At 40.0% G+C, this 27,669-nt stretch overlaps 2 long non-coding RNA genes across 7 annotated transcripts; one reads left to right on the top strand and one right to left on the bottom strand.

Annotated features, from left to right (window-relative positions):
* Positions 1–486: 486 nt before the first annotated feature.
* Positions 487–27,024, top strand: LOC135290753 (uncharacterized). Of its 6 annotated transcripts, none has more exons than XR_010353535.1 (4): positions 487–887; positions 14,805–14,953; positions 20,609–23,540; positions 24,653–27,024. It is a non-coding gene; the product is annotated as an uncharacterized LOC135290753 (long non-coding RNA). The 6 variants fall into 6 exon arrangements; XR_010353536.1 differs by having other exon boundaries at positions 504–887; positions 20,609–20,767; positions 23,439–27,024; XR_010353538.1 differs by having other exon boundaries at positions 505–887; positions 20,609–20,767.
* LOC135290754 (uncharacterized) lies at positions 19,311–20,616 on the bottom strand. The gene is made up of 2 exons (XR_010353542.1): positions 19,754–20,616; positions 19,311–19,657 (listed from the first exon to the last, which is right to left on the bottom strand). It is a non-coding gene; the product is annotated as an uncharacterized LOC135290754 (long non-coding RNA).
* Positions 27,025–27,669: the final 645 nt, after the last annotated feature.

Below are 27,669 nucleotides of genomic sequence, written 5' to 3'. Positions count from 1 at the left end.
ATTGGCTCAATCCACATACTGGGAGCCAAAAAGGATTGTGGTGCGTTGACCTTGGCTGGATGTCAAGTGGCCACAAGCAGCTCAATCACTCAACAGGACAGAGGAGAAAATAAGATGAAAAACTCTTGGGTTGAGATAAAGGCAGTTCAATGAAGAAAACCAAAGGCTGTGTGTGGAAGCAAAGCAAAGCAAAAATATTTATTCTCTCATTTTCATCTTCAGGTGGTGTCTTGGGAAGCAGGGCCTCAGTATGTGTAGTGATTACTTTGGAAGACAAATGCCCTAGTAACAAGTCTCTCCCATGATCCTTAACTTGTATTTTTTTTGCCAAGTACAATATCACATAGTATAAAATATCCCCTTTGATTATTAAATGCCCCCTTTATTTTGTCCTGGCTATGTGTGCTCCCAAACTCTTGCCCACCTCCAGCCTGCTGGCCATTGGATGGACTATGAATAAACAGCTTTGATGCTGTATGAGCCCTGTTCAGCATGCCCAAAACATTGGTGTGCTATCAATACCATTGTAGCTGTAAGTACAAAGAACAGCTCTGTAATGGTTGCTACCAGGAAAGTTGACTCCATTCCAACCAGACTCACCCACCATGCTCGTGTGTGAGTCCTGTGTCACCCAGCTGCAATCAGAATCCCATCTCCCTCCACTTCACCCCTGCAATGTCAGGAAAAGCCCTGTCTTCTCCCATTCCAGGCTGATGCTCGCACTAAATTTTCCCTTTCCCATAACAGAGGAGGAGGCACTGAAACCTCCTTCCTTGGCTCCACACAGCTGACAATTGGCACTGCTGGCCACTCTCCACTGTGCTTTGCTCCTCAAGCCCAAGGAACAGGGCAGCAACCCACTGGACCTCCCTGTCCCAGCCATGAAGGTTTGTTCCTCTGCCTCCTAAAGGGCCTAGGGTTGTCTTCATCAGAGGTCAGCTTGCCAGAGAGCCTTCTGTCCCAAGCCATCTTTTAAAAGATGGAAAGACTGCAGCAGGGATGGGGTCTGGCTCTCTAACAGGCCACAGCAGGTGAATCCTCACGATTGCCAGCAACTGTAGCAGTGAGAACTGGGTTGCAGGGTTTTTATCTTCTTAGGAGAAACTCGGTGTACAGCTGGCCAGGCTTTCAGCAGAGGTGTGCCTTGCAGCAGCTGCCAGGTTGCAGACAAAGCAGCAGATTTTCTCTCCCTCAGCTCTGTTGCCCATTGCTGAGGTGCAGCCTGCAGCTGTTTGTGAGCCTTCTGTGAGCTGGCTCCCCTGCCTCAGCCGGGTCCTGACATCTCTTCATTGATGAGGGTGTTTCCACTCAGGCAGCCTGCCCCTGGCTCCTCCCGGTGCCAGGGCATACTCCACAACCTGGGGCTCCCTCTGAGGAAGGAAGCTCGGGCGGACACAGACGAGGGCGCTCAGCCAGGCCGTGCCTTGCAGCTCAGACCTCAGCCCTGCCTCTGTGCGTTCTCTCTCTGCTCTCTATCCTCTTCTGGGGCCTTTGCCACCAGGCCCGTGAAGGCAGCATTTTTACAGGAACACACTGAGGGCCCAGGAAGCATCCCTCTTTGGCCTGGGTCACTGCCCAGGTGCTTTAGAATACTACAGAGCTAGCTAGGCCTTCCAAAGCTGTGATTCACCTGGAATCCAGCCCTGGGTGTGCTGACGGTTCAGGGCCTGGATCCCAAAGGGAACCCTGAGGTTCCAGTGCCAGTGTTGACTCCATCACCCAGCTCTGTTGTCTTGATTTTTTAAGATTTTCTAAACCTTCTGATGTTTATATTCATGTAGCAAACTTTCTCACACACTGTCTGTAAATAAGTTATTGTTTTGCATTCTTTTATGGAGGAGGAGAAATTTGATGGACTGTTGGTTTGTCCAGTGTCATTGGAAAGGTGGCACTTTCACCCTCCAATCCACTGTCACCTTTAGAAATCTATAAATGTAAGAGTCAGAAAATAAACTTCATTTTTCACCTTGAGAACAGCAGCATTTTCGCAGCCTGTTTTTCCGTGTCCTATAGTGACACACCTCACAGTTCCAATTCTGCTGACAAGGAAATAGTGACAGCACTTGCTGTGCCAGGAAGAAATATTTCCTGGAGCTGCTTTGTTGGGCATTTCACCTTGTGGTCCTTGTAACCTAATGCTACCCAATGCAATGGGGCCAGGTTCTTTTAAAGATCCTTTGCAGTATTAGAATGGGTCACAATGTTGTAATTGCAATTAGATCTTTATTATTACATAAAGTGAGTCAATTTCAGACAGAAAATATTTTGGAAACTCTACAGTAGCGTTCCATATAACTTCTGTGTTTCCAAGTAAATTATTGAGTATGCAGGCAATTGGCTCCTGAGTCCCACAGTGTAATCATATGTAGAAAGAAAAAAAATACTGTCTTTGATGGACTTTGAGCTGTGATTAATTTAAGTAAAATTTGGTCATGTGACTGACTGAAATATTGGAGGGCATGTAATTTCATTAGGAAAGTTTATTATGCTGAGAATTGATTTAAAAAAAACATAGAATGGAGACTATGTTCCAAACTGAAGACTGTGATTTAGCTCAGATGGTGAATGTTGCCTTTCTTTACGGAAAAACAACTGTCTTCATTTTTACATTCTGTTTTCAAGAAGAAATTTTCATGAAGCCATAGATCTTTTCCTCTTTCATCAAAGATCTGTTACTTGCAGTTCATTTTCTGCTAGAATATTTTCTCTAATTAAATTATTGTAAGCATCACGAGGGGAAAAAAAATCAGTGAAAATGTTATTTGCAATAATAAAAGACATCCAGCTTGAGATTTGCTATCAAAATAGATGAATCATTCATAAAAAACTCTAATAATGAGTTTTTAAAAATGGGAAGGCAGTCTGAATTAAAAATACACATATGAAAGTGCTAGGTAGGAGAAGGGGTTTGAGAAAGGATTGTTGCAAAGTCTCCCTGTTTGGGAGAGACCTTTGTGAATACAGCAAGGTTCTAGTATAATATTAGCTCAAAATCCCAGAGTCTAGAATCCACCTAGAAAACCACAGCATGTCAAAGAATGGCTACAGTCATATATACAGAAGATGTGGAAAAGGAAGATTTCATTAAGAATAGCTTTTTAAAAGCAGGTACTTCAAAGATGTAACAGAGAAGTTCAGATGTTGTGAGAGCTTCACAAGATTTGGTGCTTGAAGGAAAATGTCAAAGATGGAATGTTACAGGAAAAGGTGCAAAAAAGTTTGAAAATGACAGCTAAAATTTGCATTAAAGTCAAAGTCATGCAGAATAGTCAAAGAATTTTTCCTTGTGAGATTTTTCTCATGGCAATGTGGTCAATAATCTGTTTGGAAGGGTATCCCATCCAACAGTTTCCATCTTTAGAATGGCACTCCGGGCAAGCCTTGGTGATTAGCTCCTGATGGCTTTGAATGTGAAAGGGCTCTGAATGACAACCAATAGATGTAAAAAAAATAAGCCAGAGATGGATGCCAAGGAAAGGTGCATGTGTTGCTACACCTTGGACAAATGCAATGTGATCTGCCATGCAGTTAACAATAATGCAAGAGAAAAGCATGACAGCTCAGATAGCTTGAGTGTGGTATAAATCAAACCAGTGCAGGTAGTGCATTATTTTACAGAACTAAAAATACCTTCTCCTGGGTGTGATGCCTGCCCTATTAATTGCCTCACAAGTCTGGAAAACTCATAAAATCTTCTGCATGCCAATAAACATAGGAACACCTTGTCAAATTTACATTACTGTAATTTCATCAAACCCCATTGCACTGCTGGAACTACAGAGGCAGCTGAAGAGATAGCAGCTGAAGAAAGTAAACATGGCTTCTAGTCATCTAGTCCTTTCATACCCTGTTGTGAGGGAGAAAGGGTATATGGACCTGCCTAATTACTACATGCTTTTACAGGGAAAGCCCACTTCATCTAGGAGTTTCCATGCAAGTGGCATGGATATCACTTAACAGTTTTACTAGGAGAAAACAGCCCATGCATAATTATCCCTTCCAGAGGGGAATCACGCTGTCAGTGCAGGGGACAGCGGTCCCGATTTGTTGTCATTTTGCAGTGAAACCACCACTGACAGCAAAGTGCTTTCATGCTGCCATCAAGAGGGGGCAGCCTCTGTTAACTGCATCGCTGCTCCTCGCAGCACAGTGCTGTGTCTGCCTTTCTGGGGTGAGTTTTCATGCCAAGCTCTTGTCACATGGCCTTCTTGCCTGTTTGCTAAGCTGTCAGTTTTTGTCAAAGCCGTTCAGGACATATACCTGATATCATATTCAGTACCATATTCTGGGCTGAGCTAGACCATGTAAGCATCCCAGGTAACGGTGATGGGATTGGTGACAGTGGAGAGTTACCTAACTGGTATGATTTATATTTAGGGCTGCCTCAATCACACGGAAACAAGGACATTGATACCAGTAAGAACCAGATCTCGGATAGAAATTCTCATAAATTTTGGTTTTCTTCAGTCAGATTAAACGAATCCCAACTACATATAAATCTTCCATCTGGTGATCTTACAGGACTGTTTCAGATCACGCTGGCAGGTCTAGTGTTATAAGGCCAGATATCACCTTTACTCATTCAAGAATGTTTTCCTTCAATTGTACATAATAATTATCTACTTTTTTTCTTGTTAGAATACTGACCTTGTATTTCTAAGGCTCGAGTTTCAGATTTCAGTGAGAATCCAGATGCAAGGGGCATAAATAAAAACTTCATCCAACGACTTGTGAAATATACTTAAAAGTTTTACTGCCGTCATTCATTTATGTAGAACACCCTGGTTTTTTTTCAAGGATCTGGGTCATAATTGATACAAGATAAAATTCAATCTGGGTCATAATTGATACAAGATAAAATTCATCTCCCTGAAGTGCAGAGGTCAGCTCCAGATCATTAGTGATCAGTGTGAGTTCACCAACATTTCCACTGAGCTCACCTTCTCAGTAAGAGTCGGTCAGAAAAGGATCAGGGAACTTTTAATGACAACAAATGGGTAAGAATCTCAACACTAAATTTAACCAGAAATCTGTGTCCTTTGGGTTTTTAACTCAAAAAGAGCAAAGAATGAGGAATAATGTGTCATCAGATGCAATGGATCTTTAGGCAACTGCTCTAAAAAGTGATACATAACTGCCACCCCTTTGCTCTGCAAAGAATGATAAAATTTGTTACCTTTGTACAGCATTCAGATACCCTGCAATTAGAAACCTAACATCTTGAGAAAACATAGAAATTACTTAGCCAGATGATGGTGAACAGATCCAGGTGTTTGCCACATCTGTGATTGTACTCAGTCATAATCCAGAATCTCAGGTTTGCGATTTCCCGCATTCTTTCTCCCAGTTCAGTGCTACTGCTGGAAAACTTTCTGAGTGAGTTATCCATAGTTTTCTAACATGGAATGAAGCATACAACAGTGATTTCAACAAGCATTAACAAGTGCCTGACAAGCATGCTTGTTTGTTGTTGTTATTGTGGTTGTTTTGGTGACACAAAATCAATGCAACACCTTGGTTGGCCAAAGAAAGCTCAAAGGTATTTTTTCATTTCTTCACAATAACTGAGTCTGGTGTGCTACGTCTCTTCAATGAAAAACAATGTTGATGCTGGATTTCTGCATGTTATCTTACTCAGATTATATAGTTTTTTGTCATTTTTCCAATATCATATCATGAAACCAGTCTAATTGGCTGTAAAGCAAGCAGTATAGGTGCAAATGCATGTGCTCATGTCTTTACTGAGGAAAGATATTTTTTCATCTGGATGAGATCCATCATAATATTAGGAAATTGATAATAAAATATTCCCAAAGCCACTGGATGCCAAGTGGTAGTATTCTCTGAAATGCATTAAAGCTGTGAAAGAAATTATCTTCCAGGTAAAATTAGTCATGTTTTTACAGTTGGCTCAATACTTCTATGAACTATTTCATATTCATGCCCCTTTGCTCCCCCCAGAGGCCAGCTGTGAGAGAAGGCTTCAGGAAGCACAAAGCTAATTATTTGCATGAGTAGCGTTTTCACATGTCCTCTAGCAATAGCATCTGAAAGCCTTGGTCACAGAATGTTTTCAAAAAGAGGTGTCCTCTGGACCTCAGAGGCTATGAACCACACACAGCATCATTAGGGCAGTAAGAGGCAGGAGAAACAAAGGGTGAAAATAGAATCATCACCACTGACTCAGCACCTCCTTCCGCTCAGAACAGCTTCAGCACAGCTCTTTAGTCTGTCTTTCCTAGGGTAGCTTTTGCATAGATTAAAGTTGTGTCTTAGTATGTGGGTTGGATTTATACAATGATTATACATTTTGCATAACTGGGGCATGGAGGTGAGATCCAAAGAAGTTATTAGATTGACTTATTTTTTTGTGTTACTGTTGAAAAAATTGTTAAGGAATTCCATGCAAATGCTCATGCCATGTATCCTGCCACCCAGATAGCAGGGGTGAGGAATTTATCCTCTACACTGGCTGAAAGGGACCTCATTTAGCATTCAGAGTTCTCTGGATGGTTTTGATTAGGTATTTGAAATAGTATGGTATGTTCTAGAGATAAATGTTTATGCGCTAATAATGACTGAGTGGATACTTTTATAAGCATTTTTGTGGATTACTAGTACTAATTGTTAGATTCCTGGATTATTTGCCTATTTTGCCCCCTCAGATATTCTTATTTCCTGGGGTTTTTTTGTGAATATTTCTAGAAGTCAGAGTTTACACTGCAAATTTTCTTACTAATTCTGAAGGGATGAATATGCATATAATTTATCGACACATGCTTACAATCTTTCAGAATACTCTGCATGTTCTGTTTCATTTTGCCTTTGTTACAATCAAAGGAACCCATTTTCCAAGTGCTTTTTCTGCAAGTTTCTGGCTCTGTCTGCCTACAATAGTTCACTGATGAACCAACACCACATCTGCAGCATGCATGGGACCTTTCCGTGATGAGATCATTTCAGGTAAGCAGGTGAAACCTGTGTCGACCAGTTGTAATGTGTTGACCCCAGCAGGCAACTCAGTACCAAGGACGTGTTTACTCACAGCCCTACCCATGGTGGAATAAGAATAAGAATTGGAAAAAAAGGCAAGACTTGTGCGTTGAAATAAGAACAGTTTGATAATTGAAGCAAAGTAAAGATAACATCAACAACAACCATAATAATAGTAGCAACAACAACAACAATGAAAATAACAAAAGCAACAACAGTAATAAATAGGAGAGAGAAAAAAGAATACAACTGAAGAAAAACAAGTGGCACAAAATGCAATTGCACACCACGCAATTGCACACCACCTGCTTGTTGATGCCCAGCATGTCCCTGAGCCGTGACTGGTGACACCTGCCCAGCTCCCCTCAGTTTATACACTGAACAGGACACTCTGTGCGATGGAAAATCCCTTTGTCCTGTTAGCATCAGCTGTTCTGGCTGTGTCCCTCCCAGTTTCTTGTGCACCTGCTCATGTGACAGAGCATGGAGGGAAAAAAATCTTTAGCTTAGAGCATGAACTACTTAGCAAAAGCTGAAATATCTCAGTATTATTCAAGTTCTCAAAGTACTCAGTGCTTAGGATTAGAATTTTGATTTCAATAGAACTCAAATTATATTTCCCATGCCTAATTTTTTTTTAATCACTTAGCACTGCAGACCTGGTCATGGACTCTGTCTTTCATCATTCTGAGGAAAGGATGAAGGGGAGAGCCAGTTTGCAGTGCCTAATTTATGGCAAAGTTCGAATGGACATGATTTTTTATTTCAGCTTAGCAGGAGTATCTTATGACTTGGGCTGTACGTTCACTAAAGGCTGCCAAAATCAGCAGGGATGTAATAGTTGCAGAGTTCTGGGCAGAAAAAGTCAACGTGCAAAAGTCAAACCAATTAAGAACTGAAGGCCAAGGCATCCATTCTGCACAATGCAGCATGGTACTGTCCAGGATCTTCTCAGGATTGTTGTTTTGTGGGTTATTAGCTCTGAACAATATTCTTCTGTTCAGGATCACTACAGTGGCTCATTCCATATTCCTGAATATGTCTTGAGTTTACCTAAGCACATAGCTGTAGAATAGGATCTGAGCTGTAGGATAGAATCAAGAATGTGAACATAATTAAATAAATATCATTGATATTTACCACTTCAGTTTTCTATCTAACCTGCTGTTAATCACTTTTTACTTGAATGGCTGGTCAAACTCCAGAATGATGATGTGCTTTATAAAACTAAAAAAAATATTTATAATTCTTGCTTTAATGATCTAATACAATAGGATTGAACAACATAGTGGAAACCTATCTATGGAACAAGAAAATAGAGAAGGTAGAAGCTAGTATAGCAACAAAACCCTGTGAATATCTGACAAAGCCCAAGTAACTGTTGTTCATCCTGAAATAATACAAAAAAACAGGAAACAAGCCAAAGAGAGTGAGTTTCCCCAGGGCAAATTCCATGTGAAAACTCTTAGTTCAGCTCCTGTATTCCCATTCTCAAGTTTCCACTCATTTAATGGTATTTTATGTTCCAACTTCCCTAGGAAAGCGAAAAACCTGGCACAACATTAACAAAAGCACTGGAGCCAGTCAACACTTGTGTGAGCTATTTACTGTCTTCATGCCACAGAGAGGCATGAGAGCCAGCTGGACAGGTTGAGGCACTGCCTGTAGTGGTGGTGGTGGTGCTCCCCATCAACCTTTGCCTGTGCTACGCACATGAACCCTGCTTTGGATAATGCAATCAGAAGACTTGAGTTTGAGCTATGTTACAGAAAAGTTCAAGTGAAACTCTGCTCCAGGACAGTATCAAAAGAGCAGCTTTCCTGCCAGGTGCACCTTGTTTGTGGCAAAATTTTCTTATTGCATCTTGGGCCCTCTGTTACAGCAGGATGGATTACCAGCTCAGTGGGCAAACTTTCCAGCAGAACCATGCACTATAGCATTTCCTGGATCACAGAAGTTTTGGGATAATTTAGTGAATATATTTGCAGGGCCAGAGAATCAACTCCCAGGCATTCTCACTCACAAAAAAGAGTTCTCAGTTTTACAGAACTTAACTTACATCACAGTGTTTAACTCAGAACCTAGCACCTCCTACTCAAAACAATGGATATTCTTCCTTCCTCCTCCATTCTCAGGAGAAGAAAAGCTGATACTATAATGGCCAGGATTTTTTAAATCTGGATATCAATGTATCTCTGGGTTATTGTTTTTACTGCAATTGCTTGAGGAGGAGAGAAGATACTGTTTTCCAAAACAAGAATTTAGGAATGGAAGACGTGTAATACCAGGGAATTAATACTACAGTGATAAATTATTTTATTTGGTTTTTTCCTTATTTTCATTCTTTTTATTCCGTATCCACACTGTACAAAGGATAAAACCAGAGATTATTCATATGGATAAGGTTATTAGCCAATACACCAGATTACTTGTACAAAATACATTTCCAGATGTGAAGCAGTGTAATTTAGTTTTTCAGTCTACTTTCATATCAGCTAATCAGTAACCCATTTAAACTCACCATTTTAAAAGAGACTTCTAGCACATGTGGTAGTGCATTCCTGCTACCTCCTAGTCTGCTCTGAGATCTCAGGAATTCTTGTTAAGCTTTGTCCGCAGGTGATGAATCTCCCCTTGAACTTATAAAAAACTTCTTATCCTGGTCCATAGCAGGAAATTCTGTTGCCTAACCAAGGAAAGGGACAAGAGATAACCCTGAAAGCCTTGGAACTTAACTTGTCTGAATCATAGCCCAAATGGAATAATATTATTGTTACTAAAATTTTGAGGAAAATTACTGCTCTGGATTGAGGCCAGGATGGAGACTGACTGATGTCTGAAGCCAAGAATCTTGCAACCCTATGAACAACAGTCCCAAGTGAGGCCTTTTGAGCTCCTCTGGGCTGCAGTGCCTTTACCAGCATCTTGTGCAGGGCCTCTTGGAGTTCACCAATTCACAAGTTTGAGAACTCAGAACAGTAAGTGAAAACTGAGAACAGGGCCTGTGTGGGTACCCAGCTCTTGGAGGCTCAACCCTTCACCCACAGAGATGCAAACACATTTGGTGTCAATCTGAACAGGTACCTTTTTATGTGTATATCCATATACACATCTGTGTTTGTGTGTCTGAATTCATTTAAATATCCTCTATAAAGTATAGCTGTGTCTGCCATCTTGAATCTATTATCAAGTCACTGTTGTAGTAAATCCTCTTGCTTCTCTTTCTAAATGTTAAATTTGTCAGTGATCATGCACTGCCAAATCTTTCATACATAAACCATTGATCAAGGGTCTGGGACTAAGATTGTGCTCAGCTGCACCTAGGCTCCATCAGGAGTTTAGAAAGCAAGGAGGTCCTCATTAAACTTCATGGCACAACAGGGGAGTCTCCGTTACCCTTTTGCATCCTCAGACTGTGTGTGAATCTTTCTAAACTGATTCTACTCCAGTTATGCCTCATAGTGCAGTTTTTTTCATGTATGCTTCATCTATATCCTAGGTCATAGAGTGAACCTTGCCACCAAACTTTTTTAAATCACACTTTCACAAATTTATATTGAACATGCTTTTGCCAATACCCTCAATGGTTATTCTTTAAATGACCTAAATGACTTATTTGTGACATCATTGAAAGAAAACAGCTTGTTCAAAATGGAGATATAACTGTTTCTTCATGACACTCAGAGACTCCAGAATATCCTGGATACTGAAATATGAGATAAGACAGAAAAATTCAGTGGAGGAAAAGGCAGTTACAAAATTGAAAGACACAGCATGAGGCTCAGAAACCTCAGTTTACTGCCTGAAGCAAACCTGGTCTCAAACAATTCCCAATACCTCCTGTACTGCCCAGTGCTACAGCCAGGGTTTTGGGCAGACTCACAGATCCTCTGAAAGAAGACAAAAAGAGCATGGTTGCTTCTCCCAGTTAAGAGAAGGCTTAAGGCACTTGATTGCTTTCTGTAAAAATATCAGATTACAAAATGCTGTGTTGGGTGAGGACGTTTTTTGAGCTAAAACTGATGTTGGTCTAAGAACAAATGGATACAGATTTGCTATCAATAGGTTTAGAACAGACATTTGGGAAGGTCATTGGAGCAGCGAGGTTCCAGCAGTGCCTGTCCCCAAGAACTGATAGAGAGACGCTGCCAGTCTGGCTTTTGAGAGATGCATAGCTGAATTTTTCAGAGGGCAGTTTGATGAGGTGCCAGAAGGAATGAGGCCTCCTAAGCCAGGAACCAGTGCCAGTCTGGGTTCTTTACCTCAAAGCTTATCAGCAAAGGCATCTCTTAACTATAAATCATTTGCTTGGCACTATAATATATGGCAATTTCTATATTCAGAATACATTACTTAAAGTGAAGATGAAACACTGCTTCCTTGTTCAATTTGAGCACTTGAAATAGCATATTTATTTTCCAGGAATGATTAACTGGAAATGACACATACAAGAAATTTTCACACATGGTTTGTCCTAGGCTGTATTGTTAATAGCAGCCTGAAATGCAGACCTCTGACCACTTTTACTGCCTTTAGTCTGTCCAGCTACTGTGATCAGCTATGAGGCAATGCTGGCAGCTGACTTCACTAAAGGTCAGGCATATTTTCTGTCACAGAGATGTGCTTATCCTTATGTCTTCACTGTTATTTTGCAAATCTTCTGTCAGAGTAGCTAAAGAATTCATACCATCAAACTGTAATGGAAAACAAACAGAAGAAGCGTGACAGAATTTCTCTGATGTAAGCTTTGAAACCTCCCTGGGTAAAAGGACTACATTTCTTTCAACACTGTGAGTGGAGAAGTGTTTGTTATGCCTCTGTATGCATGGCACAACTCCGTAACTTCAGTATTAAGAAAGGAAAGTGACGCTGTTCGGTGTGTAGCCAAAGTCTGCCTCTCTTCTCTGCAGCAATGTGAGCACAATAGGGTACAGCTCATCTCACACTCCCTTTCATAGTGCAGGTTTCTCATCACGTTCTAAAAGAAAACTTTCCACAAAAATCTTTGCCTTTAAAAGCTTCTTCTCACAGGTGATGTGCAAGGACTGCACGTCCTCAGGATGGCAGTATGAATCTGAGAGGAAAACTGTGTCCTTAGAGTACCAGGTGGCCTCACTCAGGAATTGTGCTTACCTCAGGCACCACCTGGGTCCTTAGGCTGTGCCAGCTGAAGATCTGATCTTGGAGAAACAGCAGTTTAGAAACTGCTTGAAGATGCTCCAAGTTTCTTTCTCTCAGTCTGACTGCTTATGACCTCAACAATTTTCACTTCCTCAGGCAATGTGCCCTTTCTGCCAGCCCTGGCTGAGTAATCATAGTTATTTTCTCATCACAAAAGACAGAAGGGGAAATGTTAATTTTCTACTTACAGACTAGCTCTCCTTAACTTGCTCCTCCTAACAGACCTGTAATGTGTAATAAGAAAGTTCCTGGCTAAGAAGACTCACATTAGAAACCTCCTTCCTCATGCTCATGGAAGGGTTTGCATGAACCTCAGTGAAAACCAGGTTAGCAGGACAGATGAAGGTAGACCTTTATGCAAAAAGTTTCTAAATTAATCTCACAATCAGGAGCAAAATCTCCAGCTTGCAAGATCAAAGTCACCACTATCAGACATTTCTACCCCAAGCAGAAGTAATGCAACTAGAATGTGCAGGGCAAAGGCTGACACCAAGGAATTGTGGCTGACACACATTTTTTCCACTTTAATTTTTTGGCAGCCCTGAAGCAATCAGAGTTTCTTGCACCATCTGAAATTATGGAAAAAAAATTAGAAAATTTCCAAAATCAAATAACAGCAATAGTCCTTAGATGGTCCTTTCAGATCTGTGCTGATTTCTATGGCAGTAATTGGTAAATATCCTCTTGACTAAATCAGCAATGTATGACAATTAAGAGGGGGAAAAAAAAGGTGAAGTTCCAATTTTCCTTTTTCTAGCAAAAGATGGGTTAAAAACCAAAATAGGACTGAGACTAGGATGTCTGAGACTAGGATGTTACCCTTCTGAGGACTTTCCAAATGTGAAAGTGAGGGATTTGATAAATGAAAGCAGTGGTATTTTCATTCAGAAGATGAAATGCAAAAATTCCAACTTCTTACTGGTCCAGTAGACCTGTATCTACAGCAGCAGTATTTGACTGATTATGTTACTATAACAAAAGGTTTTTGCAAAAAGTACTAGGGAAAAAAATATTGTTCATTAAATAGAGAAAAAGAAATCCCACTTGGAATGTATGCAGCATTTAAGCTCTAGAAGGAGAAAGAAAAATTTTATATCCTCATGAGAGCTTTCTATTTTTCTAGAAGAAATGTAAGAGGGTCTATGTAAAGTGACAATCATCCGAGGAAGGCTGAAGTACTGTTGTGTGATTGAAGATGTTGGTTAAAACTTTGCACGGCTGTATTAAAACAGAGAAATATTGCAAAATTGACTTGGCTTATCATTTTCAATGGTATTCATATTAAAAAAAGGAGCTGTACTGCAGGTTTTGTGCCAGACAAAACAAATACATGTGGTTTAAACAACATGAATTTGTCATTCCTAAGGGATTCATACTATTTCCTGTTTTCTCTGAAAGACTGTACAGCTTGCAGGTCTTTCCTAAGTATCAATATGGAAAATCACAGATATTGTGCCATTTTCTATCCAGTTTTTTTTCTTATAACTAGAGAGAGAATCTAAATATTTATTCAAAGTTGAAACATGAGCACAAAAAGAGACTCAGTACCACAAGCAGGCAAACAGCTACCAAACCTCAGTCAACTTATTACTTCTTTTGTTGCTCATTGCCAGAAAGTGGTATCTGTATGCAAACAGATGTTTTTAATCAGCCTCATTTGCTACCTGTAATTTACAGTCTCTAAAACCACACTCATTTCTATGCAAGTGTAACTCACAGACCAAGATTCATTAATAACTGCCAGGGCACCTTCTTCTCCTTTTGTATTTTGGACAAAAGTACTGATAGCCCTCACTCAGGCTATAAAGCCACTTCCTCTGCAAGGGGTGAGCAGACTAATCAGATTTATTGAGAGCAAGAGAAAACACTATCTCCTGGTGTAGGCAACTTGACTAATAGTGCTGTGTTTTGCTGCAATTAGATAATCACATCAATTCATGCAAAAATGAGAAGGACCTGTTTGGCCAAACTCTGAATTTTGGGGAACATTTCTGTGTCGGTCTTCATACATGTAGATCTAGTACAAGAGTTTCTTCAAGACTGAACAGGTAAACCTTCTTATGTGCACTCTGTGTTTCACTACACATTTCAGTTTCTTCTTTAGCTGCTATGATATGACAGGAGGGTCTCTGACTGACTTGTACCCAAAGAGAAAAAGCCCAGGCGTAAAAACAGCCTGTAGGGGTAAAAGGAATGACACAACAAAATGAAAATGTCAAATCAATTTTTTTTTGTAGACATACTGAAATAGTGCCCTAATGGAAATTATGGCCAGCTGAAAGACATATCCCAGAGGAAGACCAGCCTGAAGCATCCATAAAAATGGACTCTATCTTGTTGATAGGAGTTCAGATAATAGTGGACAATGACTCAAGAAAGACCAAATTTAAAAACAAATACCAAGGTGACTATTGATCAGCATTACTCTCTGCAGACAGTCTGCTCCTGCATGTCAAAAATTCCCACAAGAATGCCAACACCTAAATTCTTCAATTTCATAAAATTCAGTCTAATATGTAGCACCTTCTGAACACGTAAACCATGCTGTTCCAAAAACCATAATGTACGAGAAAAAGTTCAAACCAGCACTACAGCCCTGAACAGGATTAACTTTTTTTTTTCTTTTTCAGGCTTTCATCCTCTGAAAGACAAGCATTCAAATAGGTGGTGACATTTGTCTTTCCAAGAGGCAGATAATGACACAGCTTGCAAAGAGTACCATCTCTTCTAGAAAGCACAGGCTTTATACAAGGAGTGAAAACATCTGCAACCTTCTCAGGTTCCTAAAAACTCAGTTCTCTAACAAATTAATCCTTGATCTGAAACTGTGTGTTTTCTAAGAGCTTGTTATTTCAAAAGTCTAAAATATACCTGATCTCCTTAACTTTTCTTGCTGGAAGAATAATCCTCTCAGTGATGTAGCGTACAGATAGAAGGTGAAGTGAATAATGAATCCCTGACTTAAAGATATTCCCTGGAGTTGTTTTCCAGCTGACTTCCTAGAAGATCTGACTGTGGATTCAAATTTATGGTTCTGAGCTATTGGGCAGAAGAACACAGGTCAGTTTAGCTAGCAGCAAACTGCCAGACAGCCATTAGACTCACACGACACAAGACCCCCCCAACACAAGAAAGAATCAGGCTTGTTGGAATGAGACTAGCAGAGGCACAAAGATTATCAGAGGGACAGGGCACCTTCTCTATGAAAACAGGCTGAGAGGGTTGCATTTCTTAGGCCTGGAGAAGAGAGTTCTCCAGAGAGATCTTACAGAATTTTCTGTACATAAAAGGACCCTATAGGAAAGCTGGAGAGGGATCTTTTACAACAGCATGCAGTGACAGGACAAAGGAGGATGGCTTCAAATTTTTGAGACACATGGGAGGTATCCCTGCCCATGCCAGGGTATTGAAATGAGGCAATCTTTAAGGCATTTCCAATCCAAACCATTCTATGATTTTATGAAATCCTGAGATTCCAGGGCCTGATGAAAAAAATCAGGTCCACTTTGAAAAAGCAGGCACATTTTTGAGAAATGCAACATTCACATGCCAAGGGGTCCAAGGACTGATAGAGAACCTGGAAGCCTCTGCACTGTGCAGAGTCATTTATCAGTCCAGAGCTCAGGTCAGTCTGCACGATGTCCTGCCAAGTCTCCACTGCCAGTATGTGACAGCATCTGCTCCAGGGCTGTGAGCAAATACCAGTCCTGACTGTGACAGGATCTGCCCAGAGGTGTTTGTGACACAAATTGTGTCTATGTCTGGTTTTAAACCTATGGTTTCCAGGCTTTAGTTGTCTCGCATTTATGGAACACAGGGCACTTGCTGCCAGAAGGAGGTGTTCTGCATCTCCTCTTCTGTATAGCAAGATAGGAATGTGGTCTAGCAAGGTGCTAAGCCCCCAGGTTGGGAGCAGAAAGTATCAAACCATTATTCTCTCAAGGTAAACACCAGCCATGGGAGTAAAAACTGCTAACTTTCAAGTTAGTACATTGGCAGATATCTTACCCAGGTCTATAATGCCTGTAATGCCTGTAATGCCTTGTATCTTTTTAAAAAGGCAACCAACTTTCACTCACATCTGGCTGACTTCTGTGCTCACACCTAATGTTAAACAGCACATTGGCAGTGGGAATATAAGAACAGTGGCAATTAGTTCATACCTAAGGCTACTTGTTTTCACTTCTTTTGCTATAAGAATCTCAGATTGCAGAAAATCATATTGTGCTGAACCTGCATTTTCAATTATCTGTGAGTGTTGTTGCATGCCTAGTTTGTGAAATAATTTGTTGCAGTTTTCTCTTATGCTGAAACATTTCTGTGAAAATACTGTTGTATAGCTATTGATAGATAAATACTCTAATAGACTAATGAAGTTAACAACTGTTTAAAATTTGAACCAAATATCCCATTTCCCCCTTGAATGTTGTTAGTAGACTAAATGTAGCTATTATTAGAGTGAAGAGTCTATCTCGTAGTCAGTGTTAGGCTCAGGTAAAATACTGTTTCACCAGTAAGCTCCTCTCTTTGCCACTTCCTCTTGCATTCTGTGGTACTACATCCATACACAGACCAGTTTTGAAAATATATCTTCTAAGAGCTGATCTCTTGTCTAACACTGGCAGCTCACAACTATTTGTTGCTTGAAGCAAATTTTCAGCTTATGAAGCACAGCTTTTAGAAAAGTTTGTGGTTAATTCCAGTCTTTGATTTGCTAATTGGTTGTGTTTATCACAAACCACAAGGGGTTGTGAACTGCCATGCACCGAAGATCTTAATTTCTATTACTACAGCATCCAAATTACAGGGTGGCTTCAAAAGCCTCCTGTAAAGTGTAATCCACAGTCTAAAGCATTTCTACTCTATTGCAGAAGAAAATGTAGCCGTAAAGGTTTAATGGGTTTAGGTAAAGTCTGACCACTGCAGAAGAAAGTATGTAATAGCTTTACTTACTTCTATATGTAGGTGTGTTCGTGCTCAATAATATTTCTGATTCAGCCTCCCATTTAGTGTCATTTCATTAACTGATCTGTGGAATCCCATGTAAGGAAAAGCACAGTTCCACCAAGGCACCCACAAGAGTTTTTTATATGCTGAAGGCCCACACGAGATTGTTTTATAATCAACACCAGGTGTTTAAAAAAATATCAGAATCCAGAAACAGAAAGAAACAGGGAAAAGGCAGTACCTACTACAAAGGGAAATTGTACCAGCATAATCAACACTTATCCTTAGCAAGGAGTGGGTAGGTGATGGAGAGGAAATGCAAAATGCCTTGCACATCTTCCAGTGCCAGCTGAGCAGCTACATATAAATGTCACAATGTTTCTTTGTCTCAAAGATGTTCTCTGCTCAATAAAAGTGTAAAAGTATCTCTGCCAATTAAGACAATGCAGATGTTTTGCATTATGTAGTTAATATTTTTAACAAGAGGACTGAGGTTTTGTGTAACAATAGTAAAAACTGACAAACATGCTGTCATAAGCTTTTTTCTTAAAAAGGGTAGGGGGTGGAGAAACCACAATTCACACCCAGAGTAGGTCCATCATATATGATGAAAAAGGTTAATGGCCAGTGAGAAAAAAACCTTATCTCATAGTGACAGACAGGGCTGCAATGCATTTTTGTACAGGGCCAAAGGAAAGGTTGGTGGTGGACAGACCACACTTCTAATGGCAACTTACACGGGTAGATAGTGATAGGATAAGGGGAAATGCTTTGAAACTTTAATTTTTATTTTTTTTCAAAAAGCATGCATGTGGGGAGATTTAGATTAGATGGTAGGAAGGAATTCTGTATGCAGAGGGTAGTGTGGAACTGGAACAGATTGCCCAGAAAATTTGTGTCCCATCCCAAGGCCAGATCAGATGTAGCCCTGAGCACTTTAATCTAGTGGGTGGCATTGCTGCCCATGGTGGACAGTGTTGGAACTGAATGATATTTTAAGGTCCCTTCCAACCTGTGCCACTCCATGATTCCATGATAATGCTGAGGGTAGCAAAGATCAATTCCCAAATTTTAGCACTACTCATTTTTGCAGGATTTTGTCATTAGTAGTTTAATCATGCCTTGAATTTTCAATCTGTTTAAAGGCATTACATATTTAATTAACATTATTAATTCCATTTGTTACAGCTCCTCAAAGCATTATTTCTGGAGATGGTAAACATTTAAGAGCATTTTGCTGAATGGATGTCGTATATAGATTTTTAAAATACTGATAAGTAATAGATAACCATGAAAAGAAGTAGTAGAAAGTTATTTTTTTCTTACTTTGAAAATGCCAGTTTCACAAAGTCTCGTGAGATTCCTAAAGGGCATAATTTTAATGGTGTGCATTCATCTAGCCAGCGGGATGAACTCCTGCTTGGCACAATCACTGCTAAATCTCAGCTTGGCACACAGCAGCCATTGAAGATCCGGTCCTTAACATATCTGAACATGACTTTGATGCCTGAGTCATGCAGGTATTTAAGCATTTCCATCTAAATCTTTTACTTTTGATAAAGGTAGGCAGGCCTATAGAACTCCCTCTTGGTCAATCCTGAGTAAGTAATCCCACTAGATATATGAAGCTACTTGTGTCAATTTTCTTTAACATTCACACTGACCCTCAAGGCTCGAGACATGATTGTGCCACAAGTGCTAGATTTCAGGGTCCCCTGCACATGTGAAGGAATTGAACTAATAATGTTGATGAAGAACATGTGAGAGTGTGTGTCATTGTTCACCAAGAGAAGTGAGAGAATATGCTACTTTTTAGGCTGGACCTGTGTTTTTACCCAGGAAAACACCTCTAAAATTGCTTGAAGAATCTGGAACCAGTGGTTTGCCAAAATGTCACCATAGATCTATGAGTGTCTGCAGAAAACAGCCACAGTTGGTGCTTAGAAATTACAGGCCTGCATTAAAAGTTAAAATTAGCAAAATTAGAGGGAAATAAAAAGCATATATCCATGTCTTATGACCCTTTGTTTGAAAGCTCCCCACCTCAGAAACCATGGCAGGAGCTTACTGTTGGCAGATCATGATGGATTAACCCCAGCAGGCAGCTAAACCCCACATAACCACTCCCATGGTGTGGATCCACTCAAGTGGGGTAGGAAAGACAATCAGAAAGCTTAAAGGCAGAAAAATCATGTGTTGTGATAAAAATAGTTTAATCAGTAAAGCAAAGTCTGCACAGACAAGCTAAGAAAACCAAAGTATTCATTCACCACTTCCCCTTAGCAGGCTCTAGGAAAACAGGGCTCCATCATCCATCTTTCCTCTATAATCATCACCAATGTACAAAACATAAATTAAAATTTCCTTCATAAATATTTTCCAGCTATCTGGACCTTTTTGCTCCTTTAGTGTTTAGTCAACTAATATGCAGGCCTGCCTCTGATGTTTGGAAGACTAATAAACTTGTCATGTGAGGAGGGTTGTCCCATGTTGTTCCAGTTTCCAATCAGTAAATCCGAATTTGATCGTCCTTGGCCTGAATGGAGGACAGGAGAAAGAGGAGGAGTAAGCAGCTTTACTGCATTAATCAGCCCACATCTTCAAAATGAAGACTGTAACAGTAGTCACTCACATGGCTGATGTTTTTCTATGTGCTGAAAGCATGAACAGCTTTAGAGTTCCTAACACTGAGCTATAGCCAGCAGTGTAGGTTTCAAATTTGCATTTTGCAGAGAGCAGTACTCATCTGCTTGGGCCATTTTTAGTGATGAGCTAAGAAGCAGCAACAAGCAGAGTGGAATTTATGACCCAGTTAGCAGTGATTATGACTACTTGGCAAAAGAAGGTTTGGATTTTTTTAAACAAAAAAAGGAGCTGACATCTTACTGACAGAGAGGTTTTCAGAGATTATGAAGTTTCTACATAACCTTTGCTTCATCCTTTTATGCTTCTAGGTGTATTTGTGTACACATGTACCTGTAAGTGCATATATGTATTTCCGAATCTATGTATACACACAGTAAGTTATATCACATTATTGGTAGGATTGCTGTGCAATTCTTTCAAGAAAAAGGCCAGGACTTCCTGTGGTCATAACTCTAGAAAGCTCTGCAGGTTTGATCAGAGAAGAAAATATGGAGAAAAAAATGCCTATGGCTGTCCCCAGCTACTGCTTATCAACACAATAAATTAACCTCCATTAGTTAGTGAACACATTGCAGATTTACAAACCAGAGGTGGTCACTTTAGACCTCAGTTCTGTCTTCAGCTTTGGCTTCCAAGTACGTCAATATTGGATGTTTAGACTCATGCTTGTCTTACAATTTTTTCAGGAAAAGAATCTCATCTGATTTTTGAGTCTTCAAAAAAAACCAAAAAACCACTAGATTTTTTGGAAGCTAGTTCAAAAACTGAACATCGCCTGTTGAAAATGTGGTAGTTCATTCTTTGTGCCATCTAGCCTTGACATCTTCTGCCTCTTTTTCAGTCTTTCTTCTGCAAATCAAATAATTCTCCAGTACTTCCTGCAACCCAGAAGAAGTCCCTGTACATTTTTAAGTTCCTTCAGAGAGCTCCATTTGGTAAAGCTGCACAGGTCCTGAAGTTTCTCACTGAGAACAAGGTCTTCACTATCATCAGAAATTAGGTGAGAACAGAGATGAAAAATACATAGTGGTGGAATCTAGTTGACTTGCTGGAGTCAAATAGGAGAGAGATTTGGTTTGTGCAAGAATGTTATACCACAACACCTCAGGGCTTCATAGTCCTCCATGTTGTAAATCTTCCTGAATTGTAGAAGAGAAGAACTGGGGTGGAGAGTGGGGGCTACAGACTGGAAGCAGCTGGGACACAACACGAAGTGTCATAGTTTCTTGACCTGCAGAAGACATGGTCAACACAGCAGCTGTTCCAGAGTATGGCTCATTCAATCAAATTGAAGAGGATTTCCTAAATTTTATCTTCCTGCAGGACTGTCTGAATTGATTCTGGATCTTGTTCCAGTATCAAGCTTCTGACATTTGCATCTTATCTACAGGCAGTGAGGTACAGTGAGGCTTGTAGAATGGAAGATATTATCAAGTACATGCTACGTTGCATTTGGGGGACTGTACCTCATAGCTGAGCTAGAGTTCTTATGCCATCTTGGGCACCATCATCCTGACCTTCCAGCAAGAATCCTTGCACATATCTATGGTCAGAGGAGTTTTAGGAGCTTGTTCTTCCTTAGACTCAGTCAAGGTCTTTCAGCTGTGTCACGCACAGGGAATGAAATGCTGCTTCTGCTGGTCCAATTTAAGCTGATGCTAGGTTTTCACCCAAGTTTCAAACATGGGAATCATAGTGGTGATCCCGAACCTGGCAAGATTGTGGCTCAGGCACTCACCAGTCCTTGCTCTGCCTCCCTGCTTGCCCATGCTTTAGATCAGTGGAAAACTCCAGTGAGGGTTTGTGCACCTCTCGGTCCCGTGATGTTATGAAGTACACAGTACAAATGACTGAGGTTCTCTGGTCCCTGTTCAGTAAGGACTGATTTCAAAGACAGGCTTATCTTCAGGAATCTTTTTAATATATGTCACAAAAAAATCAAATGGCCCGAATCATATCTGTGGGTGACCTCATCCCTTCTTTCACCTCCTCCCACTGCCCACTGGGATGATCTCTGTCTGTCTGTCTATTGCTCTATATGTACCCATGGCCCTTCTCACTGTGGATAGCTGCTGTCAGACTTACCTAGAGCCTGAAGTGAGGTTATTTTGCACTAATGCATTGTGATGATTTGGCCAGGCAGATGTTTATGGGATGAACATAAAATTCTGCAGGAATTTTAATTGATTCAAGCACCTACACCTTCCCAACACAGTTAATTCAGAACCACAACAGTTGCATTTTCTTTTCTGTCTCCTGGACATGATGACATGAGAGTCAGACATTATAGCAAACACCGAGTGAGTCTGATGTCTTTCTTGGCATGACAAAGGTGGAACACCAACTGAGCTCTCCTCCCCGTGTCCCCACAGCCCACCTCTCAATGTCTCTGATTTCAGCAAGGTTCTTTCATCTTTGTGAAAAAATATGCCTGATGCAGTGATTCTGGACTCTCTTTTGATATAGTATTTACCACATAAACAGAAATTGACCTTTAGAGACCCTGGAAGATTTGTATTCTTATTGATACACAAGTGAAAGCTCTTGCTTGGGAGTATTTGCTCCTCACTGTCTGGATATATTGTGTGTTCTGTCACAAAACCCTCTCAGAAACTTGCATGCTCTCAGTTCTGCTGCATGCAGCCTCATGATCTGTTATCTGCTATCTGTTACTGTAGTACCTTGCCCTGCACTATCAGTCATTCTAGGCTGCTGCAAATCAAACACCAGCAAACAAACATCTTCTAACAAACATCGCAGGGGTGTGAGCTGTTCAATCTGTTTCAGCATCAGCCATTATGACATTATGTTACTCATAAGCCATGCTGATAGTCACAAATGATATTTTGCTTTAGGTACTAATCAAGGAGTTCTGGTCCTCCAGTGTGTCCCTTTCATCTAGTTAGCAGAGTGGCTTTGAAAGGGCTCAGTAGAAGAGCAGACATGCTGACAATGATTCCAGCTGCCTCAGGCAAAAAGGCATTTGTTTGGCCAAACTCATCCAGAAAATCTACTATTGTGAGATATGGCAGGGTTTTACTGATCAGGAGGGAAAGGCATCTTAGTCAAAGAGGAATTAAAATATTCATTATATTTCAAGCATGTTATCCAGTGAGGGAGTCTCCTTTTAGAGCCTTGTCCTGCCTCCTTTAATCAAACTATTTGCAGCATCTTGCTCTGGAGATGGTTTTACAGAAGAAAAAGGACTGTCCACACAGAGAACCATTAAGAAGTTGGTTCAGCACACAGCACACTTAACCTATTGCACACTTCACTGCTTAACTGTCTCCACGTGTTGACTGAATACAGCTGAGGGGTCTTTCTGAAAGTCATAGCAGACAACACATTATACCACCCCACGGAACTATGTACATACCTCATGGCTACAACTGTACAACACTTACATAACCTTAAACAGCCAGTCTGTGGCCATGTGGAAGATTTCCCCTCATCAAACCAAAAGGGTTTTTTGTCATGAAGGAGAAATTCAAATGCAAATGGTTCAGCAATGGCAATTTGTGACAGAGGAATTACTTGGTGTAGTTCACAGAAGACTTAACTGCAGAACTGGTTTAACTGACTGGAAGCAGGAATGCAAAAAACAGATCAGCCATCATATGAAGGAGAGAAAATTCCCTTGCTGATGAGGAAATAAATGTGTTATCTTGCAGGATGTGTAATTCAAGTGCTCAAGGGCCAATTTGGTAGACAGAGCTGATGCTGTGGAATTAACTCAATGCTGGGCTGAGGTGCTCCATGCCAACAATCATCTGGTGGGTGCAGGTGCAATTATACATACAGATTCAGCTCATGCTGCATCTCTGTAGACTCCTTGGAGAGTCTCCTTGTCACCATCAGTGACAGGAAGACTGTGTCTAACGCATTTCCATTAGATCTCTTTATACTTAAGTAAAAACACATGTTTAATTCAACCCAAGCAATACAATAAAATAGCCATTACCTGTGTATTCTTACATAATATAAAGGCATACTTGCCTAAACACAACAAGGATCAATTATCAGCTTCTTTGCTCATATGTCAGCCAATACTTTACCACAAAGTCTTCTTTTAGTTCCTTCCTCTGTATTCCTTGAAAAATAGATTCTGGAATTGCCTGGAGTTTTTCCTTCTCCATCCACAAGGAGATTTGTTTTTTCATACATTTATTCTGGATGGAAAATGGTTATCCAGACTGTACATGTGGACATTCACATATGCTCATGCATACACATCAACATCCTCTGCCCCCATTACAGACATTCACCAAACTGCAACAGGAGCCTTAGTCTGAACATAAATTAACCCACTAAAACGAATTGGCTTTGAGAACCCCACTCTTGTTCCAGAAATTTGTAAATAACAAAGCCTTCAAAGATTAGTAGGCCAAACAAACAATGCCAATCTTTGCCACCTCATCCGAGATTTGCTTCTCTGTATGCATGGATGTGTTGGGGTCTCACTGGAGAAAAGAAGGAAACTTAGTACAGGTTCTCCTTTAACAGAGACAGATGTTCTCCTGCTCTGTTGTCAGAGTCCTTTCTTTTCACCAAAGTAATGCAGAATGTCAAAGCCAAAAAAAAAAAAAAAGCATGTGCATCAATGAAACATGTTGTTTTGTCAAGCAAGGAGATAAATATCACAGTGTAATCAGTGTCTCTATAGTTGTGTTTTTTGGTTTTGGTGGATGAATAAATAATTTCTCTACTTCTTGCTAAGTATGCCTAAGAGTGAAATGCAGCCTCCAGAGACACTGACAGACAGAGCCTGTCAATTCTAAATGTAGACATCTTGTAAATTCTCTTTGTGCCTCAGACCCATACAGTCACTAATTAAGGGTTCTGTCATTCAAACCTATTTTTTAAATTTCTGGTTTTATTTCTCCAGGAAACTTCAGCTTGGGATAGGAGAAATTACTTCAGCGTGCATTTGATGGGAAACTACAGACAAAGCCTGTGAAACATTAAACAAGGCAGCAATAAATTCTGTTACATAAACAAAAACAGCAGTGCTAATATTCTGTCAATGCTCTAGCTCAAGGTGTATTGCTCTAGCCTGTCCTCTTCTCACTCTGTAACTAAACTCCAGTCACTATGATTGATAAGCCCTCTGTTCTGAATCAAATGGCTGTTTGTTCCTCCCTCCTTTCCTGTACCTTTGAATTCTTTACAGAAGGTACAATGATATTTAAAGGCATTTTGTGGAAAAATAAAAAAAAAGAAATCTGGCCACAGTTCAAGACTGCATACTGATTATTTCTTTAAACCAGGCTCTTAAGCTCTGTTAGTGAATAAGCAAATATAAACCTAGCTTTCAGAGTATCCCTTGCACATCTTCCATTTATTATACATACATTTCTTATACACTATGATGCAACATCTGGAAGGAGACAATATTCTCACTGGCAGGTAATCATTTAACAATTGATGTGTTAAATGTGATATATTTTTGACACGGAGAGAAAAGCAATATGCAAATATACCAGCACAAGAATATAAAGGCTAATAAAACAGAACATAATATTACAATGATCATAGGATACAAGATGTAATATGTCAGATACAGATGGTGTGAATCCCATAAAAATATCACACCAATGATGTCCAGCAGTTTGTTCAATTTCTCTTATGATTCAAAAAAATTCCAGAAGGTATTATGGTTGATTGCAACAGTTACTTGTTTTTGTTACATAATAGCTTTTTCATATCTATTTTTTCAGGTTTCCAGTTCTTCAATTTGAGAGTATGTTGTACTCCATACTGGTCCTAAGTTGAAGTCCAGAATTCTGCCAGCATTGATGTGAGCTTTTAGATATTTGGACCTCACTGCCCAAGTTACTGCAGAATTTACCAGCTTTTGTGGGTTTACAATATAGAATACCAGACGTTTCAATGCAAGGGTTAGCATTGTCTGATACACAAAGCTTCCTATCTTTTCAGATATTGTCAACATTGTCTCCAGTTATAACACTTCCTCATCAGTGTATTAATAAAGTTCCAGGGAATATTTAGTATCCTTTCTAAATAGTTACTTTCTGTAGTATGCAAGTTGAATGACTACTTTCACTTATTCATTTATCAATTCCTAGTGGAGGAGAAAGAAATCTTGGATTGTCTCCAAGCCTCAGTAATGACTAGTTTCATTCTCAGTTTCCCTTATTCCTTTCCCTTGAATGTCCAGCAAAGTGACTCTGCGTTTTGAGTGATAGGTATTGATTCCTGAATCAGGAAATCTCCTGATTTCCTGAATACCACATCAAGATATTTAAAGTATACTGCTGGTGTTGTTCAGCATCTTATTCATTAAGAATATTAACTATATCACTTTTCCTGGGAACAGCTCCAGCGAGTAGTTCAGGGACTGTTCAAGGCTCTGTAATCTACTGGCAGTCACCATGTGCCATGAGACTTTTTACCAGCAGCTACACAGGGAGAATGAGACCTGGTAACAATTCCCTATTCCCCACTCCTCTAGTTCTTTAATCAATAATGATAATATTAATATATCAGTTCTTCTATCAATATAAATTCAAAATAATATAAATTCAATGATCTAATTATTTAATCAGTCTACAGGATGGATAGCACTAGAAGGTAACTTGTAATGTGAAATGTCAACTAGATTGCTATGGGATAAAGGAGCAGCTGTTTGCAACAGATTGACAGCCAGGGATGTATTTGCATAAAGCAAACTGTGAGTCAGAGGGTGTGGTGCACCTTTTTTCTCTTTCCCCATGAGACCACTCATGACTGTCCCTTGAATACACACTAGCAGAAATCTGAGCAGGAGATGAGTGAACACAGTCCAGGAATCTGTCTAAATGTTAGCTTTTAAATCTGTAATAGCAGGTCTACTTCTCTTCAGTTTGATGTTCCTTTCAGTCTGGCTACACTCTTCTACCATTACTTGGCAGCTATGACAATCATATAACTTCACATTGGGTTTAAATATTAGCCACCATGTTTAATAGTCATTTGAAAAACTGGTCTGTATTTCTGCTACTGCTTGTTTAGAAACAGAGGCATGCATGAATGGTGTTTTACAGTGTGGGATAAAGCTGCATTACCTACTGCGAACAATATCACATTCTCCACTGTAACACAGAAGAGCTTCACAACATCCCTCTTTGATGGCATTTTAATATATCTGAAGACTAGAGTATAAGAAATTTAGAATGACTGAAGCTGTTTTACCTGGGTTTCTTGTGGAAAACCTGTACCTTTACAGGGCAAAAATCTTGTCATCTACATAGAGCCTGACTGTCAGGGTTAACCCAGAGCAGCTACTGAAAGGATGAGAAACATCCTGTTACTGATAAAATAAAATGCATGATGAAACCACCTATCCTTTTGACTACACTGTTCCTTCCACATTGTATTTCTCATACTCATTTGAACTGTGCATTTTTTCCATACAAATCAAAACTTATTGGAGAAGAGTCACTCTAAACCAAAGAAAGGTTAGTTTAGATTAGGTACAAGGGGCTAAAGGAATGTGGAAAAACAGTTTACCACTCAAAACTCAGGCCAAAAATTTTTGGGTGCCTCAGCCTTTTCTGTACTAGACCAGTAATCCTGTCTTATTTATTGGGAGCTTACATTTTCTTTGGTCTCCTTTTCTGACCACATACCCACAGAAGTCCTTATTATTCTTAATATTGTGGTAAAGTTTCTTCTCTAGTTAGCTATCACCTGGATTAAGACCTCAATACACTCCAGGAGTCTCCTGGCCTGCTGACAGGAGACAGAAGTTGCTGTGTACTTTTCCAGTAGATGTCAGAGCAGTTGAAGCCCCCCACTGCATCAGAGCCTGGAGTGTGAATCTTCCTGAGGCTGAAGTAAAAACACTTCATTAACATCCTCCCCTAGATCTGGTGGCCTGTGATAAACATAAACCATGAGATT

The sequence above is a fragment of the Passer domesticus genome, chromosome Z, assembly GCF_036417665.1.
Source record: "Passer domesticus isolate bPasDom1 chromosome Z, bPasDom1.hap1, whole genome shotgun sequence".
Taxonomy (NCBI): domain Eukaryota; kingdom Metazoa; phylum Chordata; class Aves; order Passeriformes; family Passeridae; genus Passer; species Passer domesticus.
The sequence above is the reverse complement of the archived record's forward strand: the minus strand, read 5'-3'. Positions and strand labels throughout refer to the sequence as shown.